Source organism: Nipponia nippon, unplaced genomic scaffold (assembly GCF_047370975.1).
Source record: "Nipponia nippon isolate SJK-2023a ecotype South Korea unplaced genomic scaffold, ASM4737097v1 scaffold_27, whole genome shotgun sequence".
NCBI classification, from domain to species: Eukaryota; Metazoa; Chordata; class Aves; order Pelecaniformes; family Threskiornithidae; genus Nipponia; species Nipponia nippon.
In genome coordinates this window covers 6,537,288-6,551,737 of record NW_028262344.1, presented here as the reverse complement: position 1 = coordinate 6,551,737, position 14,450 = coordinate 6,537,288, and the positions used below count along the sequence as shown (strand labels likewise).

The 14,450-nt window shown below is 46.6% G+C and overlaps 1 protein-coding gene across 8 annotated transcripts in view; it reads left to right on the top strand.

Annotated features, from left to right (window-relative positions):
• Positions 1-14,450, top strand: part of LOC104021135 (amyloid-beta A4 precursor protein-binding family A member 1-like) — a 104,177-nt gene that overhangs the window by 11,818 nt on the left and 77,909 nt on the right. The window contains exons 1-2 of one of the 8 annotated variants that reach the window (XM_087762978.1): positions 10,741-12,455; positions 13,538-13,692. The exons of the other annotated variants lie outside the window; for them this stretch is intronic. The gene's annotated coding sequence lies outside the window, so the exon portion shown is untranslated. Of the gene's footprint in view, positions 1-10,740; positions 12,456-13,537; positions 13,693-14,450 lie in introns of those variants that run through there. 8 annotated transcript variants of the gene reach the window in all.

Here is a 14,450-nt window from a genome sequence, read left to right as displayed (position 1 = left end):
CACCCAGTAGTCGCTTCCACCATTGTAAGCACGTGATGCTTGCCATGACGGGTTTTTGGGAGTGTGATATAATCAATCTGCCAGGCTTCCCCATATTTATATTTCAGCCATCGTCCTCTATACCAAAAAGGCTTTAGCTGCTTGGCTTGTTTGATTATGGTACACGTTTCGCATTCATGGATAACTTGTGCGATGGTGTCAATGGTCAGGTCCACCCCTCAGTCACAAGTCCATTTGTATGTGGCATCCCTTCCCAAATGTCCTGATGTGTCATGGGCCCATTGAGCCATAAATAGCTCGCCCTTAAGTTGCCAGTCCAGATCCACCTGAGCCACTTCAATCTTAGCAGCCTGATCCACCTGCTGGTTGGTTTGATGTTCTTCAGTGGCCCGACTCTTGGGTACGTGAGCATCTACGTGACGTACTTTTGCAACCAGGTTCTCTACCCAGGCAGCAATATCTTGCCACAATGCGGCAGCCCAGATGGGTTTGCCTCTGCGCTGCCAGTTGCTCTGCTTCCGTTGCTGCAACCACCCCCACAGGGCATTTGCCACCATCCATGAGTCAGTATAGAGATAGAGCATTGGCCACTTTTCTTGTTCAGCAATATCCAAAGCCAGCTGGATGGCTTTCACCTCTGCAAACTGACTCGATTCAGCTTTTCCTTCAGCAGTTTCTGCATCACATCCTGTAGGACTCTACACAGCAGCTTTCCACCTCCGATGTTTTCCCATACTATGATGGGATCCATCCATAAACAGGGCATATTGTTTCTCATATTCTGGCAGTTTATTATATAGTGGGGCCTCTTCAGCATGAGTCACCTCCTCTGGTGACACTCCAAAGTTTTGGCCTTCCAAGATTCCTGGGTGGTCAGAGTTTCCTATTCGAGCCCGTTGTGTTATCAGTGTGACCCACTTACTAGCATCAGTTGCATGATGCATAGAGGGGACTCTGTCACGGTCCGTTTTGATCTCTCAAATTTACAGGACAACGTACTCTGTAAATTAAACTTCATTTTATGAGCTCATTAGGAAAGAAAACAAAGAAACATGACAAACAAGGGCTCAGTCCCCTTTGCACAGACTAGTCTATCAATCACATGAATTCACTAATTCACCACTTCAGTCATGGGGTTTCTCACTCGTAAGTTCTCCAATTCATAACTCACAACTTATAACTCGTAACTTGTGCACCTATGAGCAAATAGTTACCTAGCTGGCCATGAGCGTGCTCATCCTTCCTCCTCGGTCATGGTGCAGGCATCCCCTGTCACACTGGGAAGCACGAAACCCTCAGCAATCCAGTTGCTGCGATCTGCTTCAAAACTTTTGGGGTAAGCTGACATTTTTATACCTTCCAGCTTGGAAGTTTGGTCTATGCCATTTCCATGAGTTAGCAGATTCTGATGAAACTGCCAGACACTCAATATGCAAAGATGAGGGCTGCAGGAGACAGCAAGCTGCAGGTGATAATAGCTGCATAACGGCCCTTTAGCTCTTTCTGGCCACCTGTCCTGCCTATGTGGTGCCCTTGCTTTGACCTAATGGCACTGCTCCCAGCATACATCAGGCCTTAGCATGAGCTGTGTTAGCCAAAAATCTGAGCAGTTGAGTGAACAGTCACACCCTCCCTTTGAACATCCTTGCCTGGCACAGGCAATTGAGGTGCCAAGATGAGCTGTGCTTCAGTACCAGCTACTTCTGAAGCAGCTTGAATGCCTTCATATGCTGAATCTGCTGCTGTCAAATCTGTTGTTATCTCAAACCTGAGCTACGCATTTGGCACAAAAAAGGACTGCTATGGTTTAACCCTGATAGGGAGCTAAGCCCCACACAGCCGCTCACTCCCTCACCCAGTGGGATGGGGGAGAGAATCAGAAGGGTAAAAGTGAGAAAAATCATAGGTTGAGATAAAGACAGATTAGTAATTAAAAAAAAAGATAATTAAAATTAAATTAAATTAAAATTAAAGTAATTAAAAAAAAAAAGAAAACTACAAAGGCAAACAAAAAAATCCCAAGAAAAAACAAACAAAGCCAAGAAAAACAAGTGATGCAAAAAAACCCCCAGAATTGCTCACCACTAACCAACCAATGCCCAGCCAGTCCCTGAGCAATGGCAGCCCTGGCCAACCTCCCTCCCCCCCCACAGTTTTTATTGCTGAGCACAGTGTTATATGGTATGGAATATCCCTTTGGTCAGTTGGGGTCAGCTGTCCCAGCTGTGTCCCCTCCCAAATTCTTGTGCACCCCCAGTCTACTCGCTGGTGGGGTGGGGTGAGAAACAGAAAAGGCCTTGTCAGGGAATTTTTATGGTACCCCTTGAGGCAAATTAAACACATGTTTGTGCTTAAATATTAAAAAGATAATTAATGAACAATGCACTGGACAGAGTCCTACCGCCATAAGCGGTTCTACAAGGAGTCTGCAAAGATGCATCATGAGCTGATTCCATATATACACTTGCACCAGCACCAATTCTGTGAGCGGTTGCATGGGGAGCCTCAGCACACCCTTGGGTCCATCCCCCAGCACCAGCTCTGCTGCCCAAAGGTGGCCCCTGAGTAAGCACATTCCAAGATAGCTACAAGAGGATGCTGCAGCTGTTTCTTACCACCAAGGGAAACTTCACTCCCTTACAGGGAATCCTTCTGTCTCTGGCATTCCTGCTTCCAGCCAGTTTAGCCCCTTCTGCAGTTGGGCCCTCCATGCCAGATCATTCCTCAGTCACAAATTACCACTGCTGAGCAGTTACAATTCTTTAATTTTCCTTTTTCAGTATTAGCTGTATCTTCAGATATACCAACATTTTAATGATGTAGTCATTAGCTCAGTAACTTCACTAAAGCATTCTATTGCTCCCATCCCATTCCAAAATAATGTTGAGAATAGACAAATAACTGAAAAATATGTGCACAAGAAAAAATTGGGGCAAACCAATCAAAACTTTTGAGCAAACCAATCCTGTCATAGAGCTGCAATCATCCCCCCTTTGCTGGTGTAGGCCACTGAATTGGTCACTCGAGCAAGGGGGCAGGTATATCTCTTATTATTCTCGCTGTACTCCCAAAGCTGTTTTGCCTGCAGTTTGCAGGGAACTGTAAATCACTCCAGCCAGGTTCATAGTATGGTATTTCCTGCCTCCTTGGGTTGTTGTAGTACAATTAGTGTGAAGTGATAGCTTGAAACTGGGATGGGAGAGAAGGTTTTTTTGGTGTTTGGTTTTTTGGTTTTTTTTTTAATAAAAGCAGTAGGAGAGTTTCCCCTACCTCTCCTTTACTGTCTTCTCAGGAATATCTCCCAGGGAGAAATCCCTGGGCACATCACAGGAGTCTGAGCAACCCCACCTTCTTCAGCCTTAAAAACCTAATCTCAATCAGTGGTGGTTGAGTAGTTAGGTTTAGCTTGTATTCAGTATGAACTGAAACTTTTAAAGAAAAGTTCCTGCTGCTTTGGTGAATGAGCCTGGTATCCCTGGCTCTCCAGCAGGAGGGTCTGAACGTTATCTCAGCCCCTTCCCCAACACTGACCCCCCTCACTGCGGAGTGATGCTGCCGCGGCTGCCTTTAGCGCTGACATTCGGGGGGGTGGGGGTGTCGTGCAGGACTGAACTGAAACTGTCACCTGGCCCATCCCTTTGCCCGGATTGTTGTCATTTTTAAGGGCAGAATCTTTTAAGGACCCCAGAAGGATCCCAGCTCCTTAGGGGAGGAAAAGGTTAAAAAAGAACTACAAAATCAATCATATATCTCCTTGGATCAGGGACTTATCTGAGCATCCTTGGAGACAAGCATCTCTTGTGCCACTGGCAATCAAACTGGCTGACTCTGGGTTGTCCTGTCCAGCCACCTCTTGTTTACAAACATGATGGCATGCATCTGCCTAAGGAGATTTAAATTTCCACTAGGTACATTATTTGTAGAGTTAAGTGATGTTTGTTCCCCTGTAACTCACCAGTTTCCTCTGTAATACTCAGTTCTACTACTTGGCTCCATCAGGTTTAAATCTGTGTAAGATGAGGCTGTTCCTTTGCAACTGTGCATTTCCCTTTTCTAACGGATTCTTCACTAATTTTGAAATTCAATTTGTAGAGATCTCAACCTTATCCTGATCCACTCATGTTTCCTCCTGCTTTATAGCCAATATCATTCTCGATTTGATAGGTGGAAGTGATTTGTTACTTACAAGAAGTCTTGTACATACTCTGAATAAGCCTCTATTCATCTCCCAAACTACAAATCCCAGTCACTAGGTCTGCAGTTTGAGCCATTTACACCTCCTGTTGGTCCTTCTAATGTTCCATAAACATCTTTTCAATCCAATTGTTCCAATTAACCCAAGGATTTACTAGCACGGTCCAGTTTGGGTGCCCGCATAAAGCTCAAAAGGTTGGTTACAAATTTAACACTGTAGGCACATTAGCAAAGGATCAGTCCCCTGTCACAAGAATTATATACACGTAATCTCGGGAGTACTCACAACTTGACCAAATCCTGCTGGCTACAAAACTGTGAAGGGATGTTAGCAGCGTGGCTGCCTCCTCCAGCAGCCGTGGCCAGGACCCTTCTGCCTGGCCACTGGAGCCCAGCCCCCGGGACCTGGGGTCTCTGCCCAGGCTGGGGGATGGGGCTGCCACTTTCCCCGGTGCAGGCTCAACCAGTAGCAAAGCTGAGTACATATCCCAGAGATATACACAGGACATTGACATGTCTGGTCACACAGACTGCCACAGGCAAGGCGTTTGTTGTCAACACCACCCACATATAGGATTCATATAAAACAAACACAGACAGCCAGGTCCCCTTCTTCCTCTTTGGCTGGTAGGGATACAAGGTCACTAGTGAAAGCACACATGCACATACACATTACTTTCTAGATTTGCAAGCACACGCACATTCGCAGATCCCCCGACTACCAGCATGGACCCTTCTGTCCTCTTGGTATCCCTGTTTGGATCTTGGCCCTCTTTTAACCCTGCACCACCTGGTCTATAAGGTGGGGTGTCTGGCATCATCAGAGGATCATGATATGTGGGTAGGACTGGTGCAGTAGCACCAGGTTCTAAGCTTGGGTACAGAGATTTAGGTGCTGCAGCTGAAGCTTTAGAAGGATCCTTATTTTTTATTTTTGCCTAATTTAATCTTTTCAATTTGTTCTTTCATTTTTGCATTATTATCTTGTAAGCTAGCTATAACAGATTTCTGATGGCGATTTTTCACCTCCTCGCCCCACAAAAAACAAGCATCCATTTCTCTTGATTTATTGTCTTTGAGGTAATGGCGAAGAGAAGTAAATTTACCCAGGTCAAAGGTTCCCTCATCTGGAAATTGCAGTTCTGGTTTGGCATAAGTATAGCCCTTCCACTGGTGGGCAACTTAGACTCATCACCTGCCCCCATTTTTTCCCAGTTGTGCACTGTAATTGTGGCACATGGAGCCTAACAGGCATTTAGGATCTGGACAGGAGGAACCTTGACCCATTTTCCCAATTAGTTTTCAACCTTTCTCAGTGAGGGAGTACAAAGCTAAGGCCTATGCATGGCAAAGGGATAGAAGGAGAGGTTTGGGCATCCCCAACAAAGCAGAGCTTTGACTTGATTCCCTCAAAGCGAAAAGCTTTCAGAGCCTACTCTCATTTGGGTTCTGAGCCCTTATAAAACTGAGGGAGCACGAAGCGAAGGCCTGTACGTGGCAAAGGGATAGAAGGAGAGGTTTGGCAAAGGGGTAGAAGGGGAGGTTCGGGTGTCCCTGAGAAGACAGAGCTTCAAATTTATCCCCTCAAATCCTGGGCCCAAACACGAGACGACTCATCGTCACCCACAGAGATTGCCCCAGACCTCGATCTGAGCTTTCAGAAGTCTCAAATCGAGCCTACTCTCACTTGGCTAAACAAAGGCCTTTTAATTCTGTTTCCCCTTGATTTTCCTCCCTTTCTTTATATTATAAGGACAAACTCAAATAACATAGTTTGCTTACTGCTGATGTGACCACCAGCCAGGAGACACAGTAGGGAAGACGACCACACACAAGTGGGATTTTGAAATTAGGATCTCTTACCTCTTGTGGTGACGCCACATTGGGTCTCCCCTCTGGTTCCAGTCTGGTCGCTTCTGCCAGTGTGCAGCAATCCCACTTCTGACACCAAACTGTTGGGGAATTTTTATGGTACCCCTTGAGGCAAATTAAACACATGTTTGTGCTTAAATATTAAAAAGATAATTAATGAACAATGCACTGGACAAAGTCCTACCGCCATAAGCGGTTCTACAAGGAGTCTGCAAAGATGCATCATGAGCTGATTCCATATATACACTTGCACCAGCACTAATCTTGTGAGCGGTTGCATGGGGAGCCTCAGCACACCCTTGGGTCCATCCCCCAGCACCAGCTCTGCTGCCCAAAGGTGGCCCCTGAGTAAGCACATTCCAAGATAGCTACAAGAGGATGCTGCAGCTGTTTCTTACCACCAAGGGAAACTTCACTCCCTTACAGGGAATCCTTCTGTCTCTGGCATTCCTGCTTCCAGCCAGTTTAGCCCCTTCTGCAGTTGGGCCCTCCATGCCAGATCATTCCTCAGTCACAAATTACCACTGCTGAGCTGTTACAATTAGAATTTCCCCTTCAGCCTTGACACTTTGTAAATGCTGTTAAGCAATAACTGAAACATTCCTGTGTTATCAACACTGTTTTCATCACAAATCAAAAACATAGTCCCATACAAGCTACTATGAAGAAATTTAACTATCCCAGCCAAAACCAGCACAGGTGTGTAAGAGATACACCTACTGAGTGGCATTTCACTGTTCACAAATTCTGTGATTATTGGTCCTTTCATGATTGTTTACCTGTTTACTCATTTGTTGGTTAGTCAAAGGCCAACCATTGTGCTTTGGTTCTTAAGGTAACAATGTGCCACAACTGGTACCACCCTGTCAGAGCAGAGAGTTGTTTCATGGTTTGGCCCAAGTCTTGTAGGAGGGTTTGTATGAGTTCCCCTAGCCCCTCCAGTCCCTTCCAATATTGTGCAGAGTATGTTCTGTAAACACATAAGGTGATATTTATACATACATGTGTGAACACACACAGACCATGCATAGACATTACATTTGTATATCAGGGATTTGTTATTGATCACTATTTAAAAAATAGGAAATATGTCCATCCTCACTTCAGAGAAACAGGGTTTCTCTTTTTTGGAGATTAGCACCTTTAAATTGGATCCATTTCAGTTTCTAATTTTTCCTCTTTTTTTCTTCATACTTTAGTGGATGTGTTAGTATCCAGCAGAATACAAGGACTCTTTATTTCCTAATCAACTCCTGAATTTACCAAATTTACAATTAGTTTAAATTTGAAATTTAATTTTTAATTAAATTAAAATTAAAATTTGGCAATACGTTTGTATTTCTAAATTACTATTTATTTTTGCTTTGCATCTCCCTCTTTTGCTACCTTTAAGGGTATTGGGGAGTCACACTGGTAAAGGTAACAGTTTAAATGGTACCCATGTACTGCACAAACTCCTGAGCTCTTTAGGGGAGGGTTTTAGTATTACTGTGCATTTAAATTTTGCAGATTGCTTAGATTTGGAAGTAGTTTTGCAAGGATCCAGATTTCAAGCGTTTGCTCTTCTGTTGAATAACCCAGTTCCCCAGCCTAGCATTTTAACCTAAAAAGGCAGGGAATAGATTATTCTTATTATTTGGTTCTTCTAAGGGCATAAGTTTTAAGGATTCCTGACTGGGGAGGGGGGGAAGGGTGTCCCTATCTGCTGCTGCTTTTTTTTTTTTTTTTAAAGAAGCCTTTTCTTTTATCCCCTTGGCTCAAGGCCCTTCTCCAAGCATCCTTGCAACACAAACTTCCTATGCTGCTGTCAGAGTTATTCCAGACTGTCAGGCCCTGATGTGCTCTGTTCAACCACTTCTTGTTGACTATCAGGGGTGGCAAGTATTTGTGTAGTGACAGGAGCTTTGAGATATTTGATATTTTTACTAGGTATATTATTTACGGGGTTTACAGGATTAAGTAGTGTTTTATAGCAAAATGAATTAAAAAAGGGGGGAGGGGATTATTGGAGAAAGGGAGATGAGAGACAGACAAAAGAATTAGGTGGTTCTTCATAGGAAAGTGGAGCTGATTGCTGTATGCTTTACCTTTTACAAAGGTTTATAGTTTGTTTTTTTCTGTATAACTCAGAGTCTGAATGCTCGGTTCTGTATAAATTGAACTTTGCTTTAGGTTGAGGAGACATCCTTTTGCAATTGTTTATTTTCCCTGTGTAACAGATTTTCTCACATTCCAGGGACCAGTCTGCAGAGAACTCAGCCTCTGGGTCTCTGCCTGCTTTATGGCCAATATAGCATGGCTCAATAATTGTGGTATTCTTTTGCTTTCAATAGACCCTGAATATACTCCTTCAAGTGAATGTTACACATTTTGGTTGCAAACTCTAATGATTTGGGCACATTTGCAAAAGGAGCAGTCCCTTCCTCATATAGGGGTTCTGTACCTGCCATTCCCTCCTCACAACAGTTGTTAAGGAGCAGCCAAGTCCTGTGGACTTTGCTTTAGGGGCATCTCACCTCTTGCAGCTTGCTAGGGCTTCTGCTTGTCCCAGGTCTGAGCATAAATTCCCAATAGGCACAGGCATGGTCAACCATCAGTAGATCAACAAAGATGGAAGAACAGTGTTTTTACAGCTACCACATATGCATATAAACATGGACAGGATAAATATCCTGATCCTCCTCTTACCCTCTGGCAAATCAGACTCAGTGCTGGCCAGCAGATCTCATGCACTCATTCACATACATCTCAGATGATGATAGCTTTTTATACTCCTTGGCTTGTACTCACAAACAAGATGCCAGATACTGCAGTATATCTGCATACTGTTCACCTGGTGTGGTTTAACCCCAGCCAGCAACCAAGCACCACGCAGCCGCTCACTCACTCCCCCACCGGTGGGATGGGGGAGAGAATCGGAAGGGCAAAAGGGGAAAACTCGTGGGTTGGGATAAGAACAGTTTAATAACTAAAGTAAAATAAAAATAGAACAGTAGTAATAGCAATAACAACAACAATAATAATAACAAGCAATAATAGTACAACAGCAATACAAAGCAAGCGATACACTCTACAACTGCTCACCACCCGCCGACCGATGCCCAGCACGTCCCCCCAAGCAGCGATTGTTGCCCCTCCCCCGGCCAACTCCCCCCGCTCATATACTGAGCATGACGTCATGTGGTATGGAATAGCCCCTTGGCCAGTCTGGGTCAGCTGTCCTGGCTGTGCCCCCTCCCAGCTTCTTGTGCACCCGGCAGAGCATGGGAAGCTGAAAAGACCTTGCCCAGTGTGAGAGCCACTTAGCAACTACTTAGCACTACTCAGCAAGAACCAGAACATCAGTGTATCATTGACATTGTTCTCATCCTAGACCCAAAACACAGCCCCATACTGGCTACCAAGAAGAAAATCAACTCTATCCCAGCTGAAACCAGGACAGTATCCACCCCTTATTCCATACCATTTACGTCATGCCCAGGTCCCACATAATCCAATACATCCTCATTAACCACCACCCCCTTCCTTTCCTTTGTTACAATACACGAGTATCATTCCCTTAGTCTATAGGCTATCCCTCTAAAATGTTTGTTGAGTTCATTTAGTCCATGACTTTGGGCTTCATCCATCATAACAGTCCTTCAGGGCAGGAGAGATGGTGTGTGGTGTTGGATTGTTGCATGGTGAAGCCAGTTCTGGTTCCATCACCGCTGCACTTTGCTCGGTTTCCTCAAAGTTCATTCTTCATTAATTTGGGTGATTCTTACTGTATACTGTTGATATAGCAACTAACATTATACAGTTCAGTTCATTGGCTACTTTCACCCAAAATCAAATCCCCTTGAGGTACACATTGGATTTCCCCATCCTCCCGCATCACCCACCAAGTGCACCCAGGTCCCTGAGCAAAAGCAATCCCACGAATGCGTTTAGCTCTGCCTGAGGCAGCAGTAACCCAGACTGTCTTCCCCAGCATATTTTTTATGTGCACTGCAGGGACTTTATCCCCCTCTAGAGTACGTAAAAGTTTTGACTGGGCAGGGCCAGCTCGATTGGCAGATCCCCTAGTGTTGACTAACCAGGTGGCCTTTGCTGAATGTATATCCCAATGTTTGACTGTCCCACCGCCCGTTGCTCTCAGTGTAGTCTTTAACAGTCCATTGTATCGTTTGATTTTCCCGGAGGCTGGTGCGTGATAGGGGATGTGCTGTACCCACTCAATGCCATGCTCTTTGGCCCAGGTGTCTATGAGGTTGCTTTGGAAATGAGTCCCGTTGTCTGACTCAATTCTTTCTGGGGTGCCATGTTGCCATAGGTCTTGCTTTTCAAGACCCAGGATAGCGTTCCGGGCGGTGGCATGGGGCACAGGATATGTTTCCAGCCATCCGGTGGTTGCTTCCACCATTGTAAGCACATGGCGCTTGCCTTGGTGGGTTTGTGGGAGTGTGATATAATCAATCTGCCAGGCTTCCCCATATTTATATTTCAGCCATCGTCCTCCATATCAGAGAGGCTTGAACCGCTTGGCTCGCTTGATTGCGGCACATGTTTCGCATTCATGGATAACCTGTGCAATAGTGTCCATGGTCAGGTCCACCCCTCGATCACGAGCCCATCTATATGTTGCATGTCTTCCTTGGTGGCCTGAGGTGTCATGGGCCCACCAAGCTAGAAATAATCCACCTTTATGTTGCCACTCCAGATCCACTTCAATCTTAGCAGCCTGATCCACCTGCTGGTTGTTTTGATGATCTTCAGTGGCCCAACTCTTGGGTACGTGAGCATCTACGTGACGTACTTTTACAACCAGGTTCTCTATCTGGGCAGCAATATCTTGCCACAATGTGGCAGCCCAGATGGGTTTGCTTCTGTGCTGCCAGTTGCTCTGCTTCCGTTGCTGCAACCACCCCCACAGGGCATTTGCCACCATCCATGAGTCAGTATAGAGATAGAGCACTGGCCACTTTTCTCGTTCAGCAATATCCAAAGCCAGCTGGATGGCTTTCACCTCTGCAAACTGACTCGATTCACCTTCTCCTTCAGCAGTTTCTGCATCACATCCTGTAGGACTCTACACAGCAGCTTTCCACCTCTGATGCTTCCCCACAAGACGACAGGACCCATCAGTGAACAGGGCATATTGCTTCTCATTTTCTGGTAGTTTATTATACAGTGGGTCCTCCTCAGCACGCGTCATCTCCTCCTCTGGTGATATTCCAAAATCTTTGCCTTCTGGCCAGTCCATGATCGCTTCCAAGATTCCTGGGCGACTGGGGTTTCCTATTCGAGCCCGTTGTGTGATCAGTGTGACCCACTTACTCCATGTAGCATCAGTTGCATGATGTGTAGAGGGGACCCTCCCTTCAAACGTCCAGCCCAGCACTGGCAGTCAGGGTGCCAACCACTTCCAAAGTGGCTCGAACCCCTTCATATGCTGCCAATAGCTCTTTTTCAGTTGGAGTAGAGCCAGCCTCCGATCCTCTGTATCCCTGACTCCAAAACCCTAGGGGTCGACCTCGAGTCTCCCCTGGTGCTTTCTGCCAGAGGCTCCAGGTAGGGCTGTTCTCCGCGGCTGCAGTGTAGAGCACATTTTTTACATCTTGCCCTGCCCGGACTGGCCCAAGTGCGACTACATGAACTGTCTCCCCTTTAATTTGCTCAAAGGCTTGTCATTGCTCAGGTCCCCATTTGAAATTGTTCTTCTTCTGGGTCGCTTGATAGAGAGGGCTTACGATGAGACTGTAATTTGGAGTATGCATTCTCCAAAAACCCACAACGCCCAAGAAAGCTTGTGTTTCCTTTTTGCTGGTTGGTGGAGACATGGCTGTTATTTTGTTGATCACATCCATTGGGATCTGGCGACGTCCATCTTGCCATTTTATTCCTAAGAACTGGATCTCCTGTGCAGGTCCCTTGACCTTACTTTGTTTTATGGCAAAGCCGGCCTCCAGAAGGATTTGGACTATTTTCTTCCCTTTCTCAAAAACTTCTGCTGCTGTGTTGCCCTGTATGATGATGTCATGAATGTATTTATTGCAGATGTTCTGGAGCCCCACCCTGTTCCAGTGCACTCTGGATCAGTCCATGGCAAATGGTGGGGCTGTGTTTCCACCCCTGGGGCAGTCGATTCCAGGTGTACTGGACGCCCCTCCAAGTGAAAGCAAACTGTGGCCTGCACTCTGCTGCCAAAGGGATTGAGAAAAACGCATTAGCGATATCAGTTGTGGCACACCACTTGGCTGCCTTTGACTCCAATTCGTATTGAAGTTCTAGCATGTCCAGCATGGCAGCGCTCAGTGGTGGAGTGACTTCGTTCAGTCCGGGATAGTCTACTGTTAGTCTCCACTCTCCATTAGACTTTCACACTGGCCATATGGGACTGTTAAAAGGTGAGCGAGTCTTGCGGATCACTCCTTGGCTCTCCATTCGACGAATCAACTTATGGATGGGAATCAGGGAGTCTCTGTTGGTGCGATATTGCCGCCGGTGCACTGTTGTGGTAGCGATTGGCACCTGTTGTTCTTTGACCCTCAGCAACCCCACAATAGAAGGGTCCTTCGAGAGACCGGGCAGGGTAGACAGCTGTTTAATTTCCTCCGTCTCCAAGGCAGCTATACCAAAAGCCCACCGGTACCCTCTTGGGTCCTTGAAATACCCTCTCCTGAGGTAGTCTATGCCAAGGATGCACGGAGCCTCTGGGCCAGTCACAATGGGGTGCTTCTGCCACTCCTTCCCGGTTAAGCTCACTTTGGCCTCCAATACAGTCAGCTGTTGGGATCTCCCTGTCACTCCAGAAATACAGATGGGTTCTGCCCCTTCATAGCTTGACGGCATGAGGGTACTCTGTGCACCGGTGTCTACTAAAGCCTTATATTCCTGTGGGGCTGATGTGCCAGGCCATCGAATCCACACAGTCCAGTACACCCGGTTGTCCCTTTCCTCCACCTGGCTGGAGGCAGGGCCCCTCTAGTCCTGGTCATAGCATTCGTTACTCACTTCTTGTAAATGCAAATCAAAAACCCCTTTATTGAGATCGGAAGCAAAATCAGCCCTTTTATCCTGTCTAGGGAACTGCTCACTGGAAACTGGAGCAACAGTTTTCCTGGGAGAACCCCCTTTTGTAGTTGTTTTTCCTTGCAACTCACGTACTTGTGCCTCTAGGGTCAAGGTAGATTTTCCATCCCGCTACCTCATGTCCTCTCTGTGGTCACGCAGATAAAACCACAGGGTGCCCCGTGGTGTGTATCCACTATATCTTCTCTCTTGAGCAGAGGGACGCTTACTCCTAATGGCTGAGATACTGGTCCGTACAGGTGAGGAGTAGGATATAGCTTCTTCGAGTTGCTGGACCTTCTGGGACAGTTTCTCCACAGCTGAGACGCAGGCCTGTAGGGAGGAAGAGAGACTTTCTTCGTATTGTCAGAGTTGGCCAGCCATTTCATCCACCGTTGGTCCCTCTTTATCTTTCCAGGTCATTATTGCCAATGAGTTTGCATGTGATGATGGTGCGCTCCATACAAACTTCCGCCACATGGGTCGTGTGCATTGGACTTCGTCTGGATCTTTGGATAACTGCTTGTTGTTCAGGTCATTATGAATCACCTCCAGCACAGCTAATTCCCTCAGGTACTGGATACCTCTCTCCATAGTGGTCCACTTGCCTGGGTGACATATAACATCTTCCTTGAAGGGATACCTTTCCTTCATGCCTGACAGGAGTCGCCTCCAGAGGCTGAGGGTTTGTGCCCCTTTTCCAATTGCTTTGTCAATGCCCCCTTCCCTAGAAAGGGATCCCAGCTGCTTGGCTTCCCTACCCTCTAATTCCAGGCTACTGGCCCCATTATCCCAGCGTCGGAGCAGCCAAGTGATGATGTGCTTGCCTGGACGACGACTAAAATCTTTTCACATATCTCGCAGCTCACTCAGGGACAGAGATCGGGTTGTTACCATCTCATTTGTGGGTTCTGCCTCTTCCTCCTCCTGTTCTCGTGATGGCCCTGGTTCATCATCAGCCCTTACTAAACGAGCTGATTTTCTCATGTATTTTTTCTTCTGTATAGGGGCAACTGATACTGGCAGGGGTTGGTTCTCTGGTTCGGCTGCAGCACCTGTCGCGGGTGCTGGCGTAGCCACGGGTGCCCGCGCGGGGGCTGGCGCAGCTGCAGTGCCTGTGGCAGGGGCCGGCATTTTGTCATCCGATCCAGAGACCTTCTCTTCCCCTTGAGGGTTCTGAATGGTGTTTAATACAGCTCGGTAGGCATGGGCCAGGCCCCAGCACATTGCAGTGATTTGTGTCTCTCTGGAGTTGCCAGGGTGACAGCATACATTTTCCAAATGTTCTACTACTTTTTCAGGATTCTGCACTTGTTCAGGGGTGAAGTTCC